Here is a 7,249-nt window from a genome sequence, read left to right as displayed (position 1 = left end):
CCCCTTTCTCATCTCTTTATTTTATTCCATTTAAAATCCAAACTCATCCCAATCTTGGTGCACAAGGACTTGGTGCCTTTAGAATCACAGTTAGGGTTTTAACTGGTTTTGCAGTATTCAGCTTGCAGTATTCAGCTTGGCAAACACTGACCAGATTGAACTCAGTGAATACTGATGTTCATTCCCTCCGTGTCAGTCAGCTCCTTCCTGCAGGAGGGATTTGGATAGCGCTTGGGAATGGAGAGTTGGGAAACACCTTTTATTTTGGTTGCAGTCACAACTGAATGAATGAATGAAGCTGTCCCTGTGACTCACCCATATGTAGTTATTTTTATTAATCATCAACACAGCATTTAAGTATTGAGGGAGGTTTACAGTGGGTGGCAGCAAGCACTCAGTGACTTTTCTTACAATAAAGTTGTCTGGTTCATTGATGAGGAGGAGTGACTGCATGGGGCACCACTTTACTTGCTGCATTTGTGTAACAACAAAAGGTGGGGAAATGACATCAGCTCCTCCATGGACAAAGGCTGACAGAGGATGAGTCTGCACATCTCCCATCACACAGCTTAGATGTTGATCTCTGTGGCAGAGGCCAGTGCAGTCCTGTATGTACCCCCACATGGGTTGTCAGATCAATGGATGCAAGTATCAGGTGAGCAATAGGAAAATGCAGGACTCTGTAACTGAAACTAATAGCCAGTTTTGTTTGCTTTGCTTACATGAAAGGATGCTAATATTTTAATTGGCCTTATGAAGTTTTTAACAGCCACTTGGCAGCTTAATGTTCCTGTTTGCATCTCTCATGTCTGATGCGTGTTGTACATCTGTGTGTTTGGAGCACTGACTTACTTTGCTTAACGCCCAGGGAGCTCAGCAGGATGTTTAGGAAGAACAAGACCCACCTGGGTCTTTCTGTATTTGAACATCCCAGACGCTGTGGGATTAAGGCACATGACTGGGGCTCTTTAAGATCTCTGCAATTCAAGTGAAACAATAGCGGTGGCCCCAGAGTCTGTCATCACACAGATAATAAAGCGGAAGCTGTCCCACAGCAAACAAACAGGCTTGCAAAAGACTGGCACAGTCTTTGCCAGCAAGGGCAGACCCGTGGCACCAAGGAGGTTTGTGCAGGCAGGTGGTGGTGTGGCACCAAACCTTCAGATGCCGGGGCTCGTTGGGGAAAGCCGAGCCCATGTTTTGTCTCTTAGCTTAAAGTAACCTGTGTCCCCCCAGAGATTGCTTCAGTGTGGCTGCCAGAACGGGTTCAGAAACTGAGCATTGGAAGCAGGCTTTGTTTTTAATTAATAGGGACGCAGTGACTGTGTTTCTCGGAGAGTCCCAGTGGCCAGGGACAATCAGGACATTGTTTGTGCATGGTGGCCATTAGGGATAGGCTTGGGCTTGGGGTTTTGTTGCACATGGATAAAAACAGGCTGCTAACACAGAATTTCCTCCTGCATGGCCCTGCATCCCCTGTGCAGGACCCTGGCATTGGCACCATGGTGCATGGCTGTGAGCAGGGCCTTGTGCCTGGCAAAGTCCCGCTGTGAGGAGACGGCTCAGGACAGCCTTTCCTGGGCAGGGTCCCCCAGGATCAGCAGTCCCTGGTGCTCAAGTTTTGATTGACATCTTCCACCATTAACCTAAGTGTCTTGAAATATGCTAATCAGAAAAAAATCTAGTTAACACAAAAACATGCAAAAATGAATCGGATTTTTGCACATGTGCAATACATTTTTTTAAATGTGACTTACAGAAAAATCTATCACTGGGAAGTTGGGAATGACTTGAATTAGGTGGCCTCTGCTTCCTTAATTTAGTCTGCTTTTTGCTGACAGAAGGATGGATTTTCGTTGTATAGACACATTACTATTTCTGCCTAGTCCATAAGATGCTGGGAAGCTCCTTACCACTGTTGGAGATCTGGGGACTCCAAGCACATAACAACACAGGTACAAATTCAGACAGGTCAGACAGAAGCCTTATTAAATGTCAGTAGGGAGAGACTGCTCAGACAGTAGAGAAGAAGAGCATCACTGAATAGTTTGGGTCAGAAGGAACCATTTAAAGATCGTCTCATCCAACACCACTGCTTTGGGCAGGGATATCTTGCACTAGATCAGGTTCTTCAAAGCCCCATTCACCCTTAGCCATGGGAAGTTTTGGGGCACCAACTTCAGTGTGTATGACCTCCCTGTAGTCTAAATGATTCAGTTTTCTCAAAAGGGGGAAAAAAATCCTGAAAAAAACAAAAAAAAAAAACCCAACCAAAAAACAAACAAACAAACAAAAACAAAACAAAAACCCCAAACCAACCAACCAAAAAAAACCCCAACCAAACCCTTTCCAATCACACCTCTACAGTAGCACCATTTCTAACCTTAAGTCTCCGGATTCTGACCTTTGGGAATTTCATTTAATGTATCACTTTGTAAGTCAGCCAGTGAGTGGTGCAAGTAACCTGCATTTGCAAGGTGAAACCTAGCAGTTGCAGGTCTCACTCTCAAAAGAAAGGGTGTCCCAGCACCACATGGACCATCATAGGCTGGAAGGAAAGGGCTGGGTTATACAAGAAATCTGAGTGATTAAGAGCAGAGTGATAATTATGTGATGATCACCTACAAATCCAGAAAAATACATAGGTAGGTAAAACAGCAAAAAAGATAATTAATATTTATGCATTATATTTGCCATTAGCAGGAATTTAACCACTGAAACTTTATTTTTTTGTAGCCCTCAGATATTGTTAGGTAGCAAAAAGACACATCCTGAAATCTTACTAGCTTACAGAAAGGGGAAAAGAAATAATTTTGAAGGCACGTAAGACAACATTGTAGGAAGTCCATTTGGCATCCTGATAGCAAGGAAAGAGCACACCAGTGATGGAAATGAACTTTTTATTATCATGTGCTAAAGAAAAAGACATGAGAGGGAAGTCATCTGTACTCATTTGATCAGTAACTAATGGAAAGCAGTTGTGAATGGGGCCTGTGACTCTTGAACATAATACTGGAAATATTCATAATACAGCAGGAAAAGTGAATGTATTGAGAGTGAAAGCAAGAGAATACACAGTGAAGGAATGAAAAAGCAGCATGAAAAAACCAGGACAGGGTTTCTCTGGTGTTAGGCAGTTGAACCATATCCCAATCAGATTACTGCAAGCTCTGGCGAGGACGGAGGTAAGAGCTGAGTGACCGGGTAATTGTCAGACTAAATCACACACCACATGTCTTGAGCACAGCAAGAAAAAGCAGGGGGGTTCTAGTGTTTTCTTATTTCCACCAAACCTGATGCTCCAAAATGGTAGTTCCAATTATATTAAAATTCTCATAATTTAAGTGTACTTTACACATCCAGCAAGTTGGCTCAGGCGCAGTAAATGAGACAGTTTGGAGCTTCCTCAGTTCACAAACTTTCCATCACCTTCCTCCTTTTTTTAATCTTTCTTAAAAATCTAGATCCTCTCGGTCCAGATCATATAAAATTTAGTGTGCAGCAATTTTAATCTAAAAAATAAATAATTTTGCAACATATCTGTAAGAGAGTGAAAGGAATAATAGCATTAACCCAAGGTTATGGACAGAGAACCTGAGACGTGTGTAGTTATTCACAAGACTGCTGAATAAATGTGCAAAGGGCAAGAGCTGGAGTTCAGCTTGGCCTTGTCTTGACTTCTCAGCGAGGAAGCTTCATTTTATATTTGTATCAAATCATTGCTGTTTCATTGGCATTTCTGTCTTTCACTCAAAGCCTTTCCCTCTACAAGAGGCAAAGGCAGAAGGGCAGAAATGAGCAGGTCAGGACTAGTGCTGGGGCTTCTCCACATCCCACACAATCCTGCCAGGACATCCTTCTTCTCCAGCACAACTCTCCAGGCAAAGCTTTCACCTTCCAGCCTTAATTCCTTCCACCTTTAAGTCTCTCCGTAAACGTTTTCCCTCCATCTTCCTTTCCCAGAGACCCATTTTGGGGGGGTGTTGTGGTTTAACCCCAGCTGGCAACTCAGCCTCACACAGCTGTTTGCTCACTCCCCCTCAGCTGGATGAGGAAGAGCATTGGAAGGGTAAAAGTGGGAAAACCCATGGGTTGAGATAAAGACAATTTAAAAGATAAAGCAAAAGCTGTGTACACAAGCAAAGCAAAAAAGGAATTCATTCACCACTTCCCATGGGCAGGCAAGTGTTCACTCATCCTCAGGAAAGCAGGACTCCGTCACATATAACTTGGGCAGACAAATGCCATCACTCCAAATATCTCCCCTTCCTCCTTGTTCCCCAGCTTCTATTGCTGAGCATGATGCCATATGATATGGAATATTATAGATTCATAGAACAGTTTGGGTTGGAATGGACCTTGAACATTCATCTAAGCCAACACCCCCTGCAATAAGCAAGGACATCTTCAACTCTTTGAAGCACAAATCCAAAACATACCTCCATACCAGCTACTGTGAAGAAAATGAACTCCAACCCAGCCCAACCAGCATAGGGGGCACCTGGGGAAGGTGCCAGGTGCTATCCCCCACCCTGGCTGGCATTTCTGGCCATTGCTGCAGCTGCTCTTTTATTCCCATGGAGGGGGAATTTCTTCTCCCTTTATAGTAGAAGCTCACGGCACACAGTTGAGTGCTTTATAAACACATTAGCATGTGTAATTAAATCCCTCATGGTATTAGGAGCATTGCTATCTTCTCCAACTGAGAGGAACAGAACTGTTCAGCCTCTTTGGCCTCCCTGAACCACTCACACAAAGTCATTAATAATACCAAAAAGCATTTTGCCACACGATGGCATGTGAGACACATTTGTACCTAAATGTTCAAAGTTGACATATTTTGCTTTTTCATCCTCCCATAACCCCAGCAGTCCCTCTCATCTAAGCACTGGGGCCACCAGCCAGTGCTGGTGAATGATGATGCAGCTCTTCAGGGAAGTGGAAATACTTGACTTTCCCTCCTGCTTTGATGTGCTCCCAAGACACGTATTAAACAGCAGCATCGTGTTTTATCGCCTGACTGTTAAACCTCTTCATAAAGGGATCTTCCTCAGTGCCTATTCATTGTAGCTGGGGTTTCACACAAACTCGGGCTGCTCCCTGATGGTCTGTTGTCTACAACTCTACTCCAGTTCTCCCAAGGCACTTTTGAACATTTACCTTCACTTCTGTTGGCTGTAGCTTCAATTGTTTAGCCCTGTGGGTTGGCTGCTGTCTCACCCAAAGGGCCATGTTCCCCAGAACTGTCTCCATGCAAGGAGAGGATGCTGAGCGGGAGAGCTGGAAAGTCAGGGAGGTTCCATGCAAGCGGGAATTTAAATCAGCACTAATTTTGATTTTTTGGGGTAGTTATTCACTATTACTTGTGACACATTTGCACATGCTAAGAGCAAGGGGACATAACTGGAGCAGCTGTGACAGAAATGGGATGTATATGCAGAAGTACCCCAGAACTGGAAGCACAGCTCCAAGTCTCTTCTCCAGCACAGATTCAGACTTCAGCCACAACTGAGCAAACAGCAGGCAAAGAGCACCAGTGTTGGGGTGAGGGGGCCCATGGGTTTGACCCAACACGGCCCAGGTGAAGAGCCCAGAGCCAGGAGCGCAAGCCAAGACCTATCCCCGCATCTGAAGGCTGGCATGCTCAAAGGCTCCCTTATTAGGGATTTAAACAAAAGGAATTTTAATCTTTTTTTTTTCTTCTTCTTTTTAATGCCAGCATTTGAATGGGGGGGAGATGCAAATTTTGACACAAAGCCGCACACTGAAGGTCATGGAAAGGCAGACATTGTCTTCAGTAACATTAAAAGGAAGACCAACCCTGCAGTATCAGAGCAAAGAAATGAATACTTCTTTTGATTGGAAAGAAAGTTTCTCCATGCCTGGTTGCAGTGCAGCATTGCACAACAGAGGCTGCTGTGGTTGAGAGCAAGGAGAATTAATTACTTTGCTTTTTGAAGCATGGACTGCTCTGCTCTACTGTGCCAGCTTCAAGAACGATAAGCGCTTATCCAAAGAGCGCAGTTTTGTCCTCCAGCGCAGGAGTTTTGCCTGTCCAAGTCACAGGAGGCTGCTGAATATTTGGTTTGCCATCTCAGGGAAGGACACTGAACCAAGCACCAGTGTTGGTCACACAGCGCCGTGGTGTCATTGCATTTGGCACTGCCCCAGAGTGCTGGCTACTGCCACCACAGCACATTAAAGCCCCACAGCACAGACAAGGTTTTGCCAAAAGCACATTTATCTCCAAATCACCTCCTCTCAGAGGAATTTGCTTTCAAGGGCATTTCAGCATCTAAACAAAGATGAAGTATGCCTCTCTGAGGGAGCAAGCAGTGGGGTGGTGGCACCGAATGATGTCCTCCACGCTTTGTCCTCAGCTCGGCAGCAGCAAGTTAAGCCAGAGAATGGGCTTACTGATGATGTGTTTGGCCTTTCAGGAGGGCTGAATTATTTTCTTGAGTCTCTTACACCTCCCACCTCCACTTATTCATTTAGGAGGAGATTGTTTTTTTTATACAAGTGACTTGGAACTGAAGTCATACAGGTCACCAAGGCTTTACTCCCCTACTCACAAATAACTTCCAGGTGGCCCTTGGCAGGAGAAAAATGGTTCCGTTCAGTAAAAGCACCACCCACCAGTTCAGGGTAGCTGCAGATGCTGCTGCACTGACCTTCAACAGGCAGAATCATATGGTGTTTAAATTTCCACTCTAGTGCTGACACCCCTTCTGAAAAAAAGCAGTTCCCTCCTCTCCCAGAGCCACTGTTTCTGGCCACCTGCAGCTCCAGCTTGCCAGAGTCATAACTCCTAGTACTCTTCCTATTCCCAACTTTTTAGCAAAAGCTGTTGATTTACCTAAACAGTTGCAAAAGAACCAAAGGACACAGGCAGAAGGTAGTTTTTAAGGTAGTTTTTACATGAACAGCTCAGCTGGCCTGTTGCTAACAGATGCTTCCAGCAACACTGAGAGAACCTCATTCCAGGTCTCTGTAGAGCCAAAACCAATGTCTCCTCAGCATCCTGCACACTGAATTTCTTCATTCATCTTCACAGTCACAGCATCAATAATTTTTTTTTTAAAAAGCATACCAAACATAAGACTAAATATAAAAGCTACACAGATCTTATCAGGCTTTTAGCACCCATTTCTTGATACCAGCTAGAATTGCCCTATTCCCATGCCTGACATAACTGATTTTAATTTGATACTCCTGAACCATACTCAGCTAGCACCTAAGCTAGCCA

Source organism: Chiroxiphia lanceolata, chromosome 1 (genome assembly GCF_009829145.1).
Source record: "Chiroxiphia lanceolata isolate bChiLan1 chromosome 1, bChiLan1.pri, whole genome shotgun sequence".
Taxonomy (NCBI): domain Eukaryota; kingdom Metazoa; phylum Chordata; class Aves; order Passeriformes; family Pipridae; genus Chiroxiphia; species Chiroxiphia lanceolata.
The sequence above is the reverse complement of the archived record's forward strand: the minus strand, read 5'-3'. Positions refer to the sequence as shown.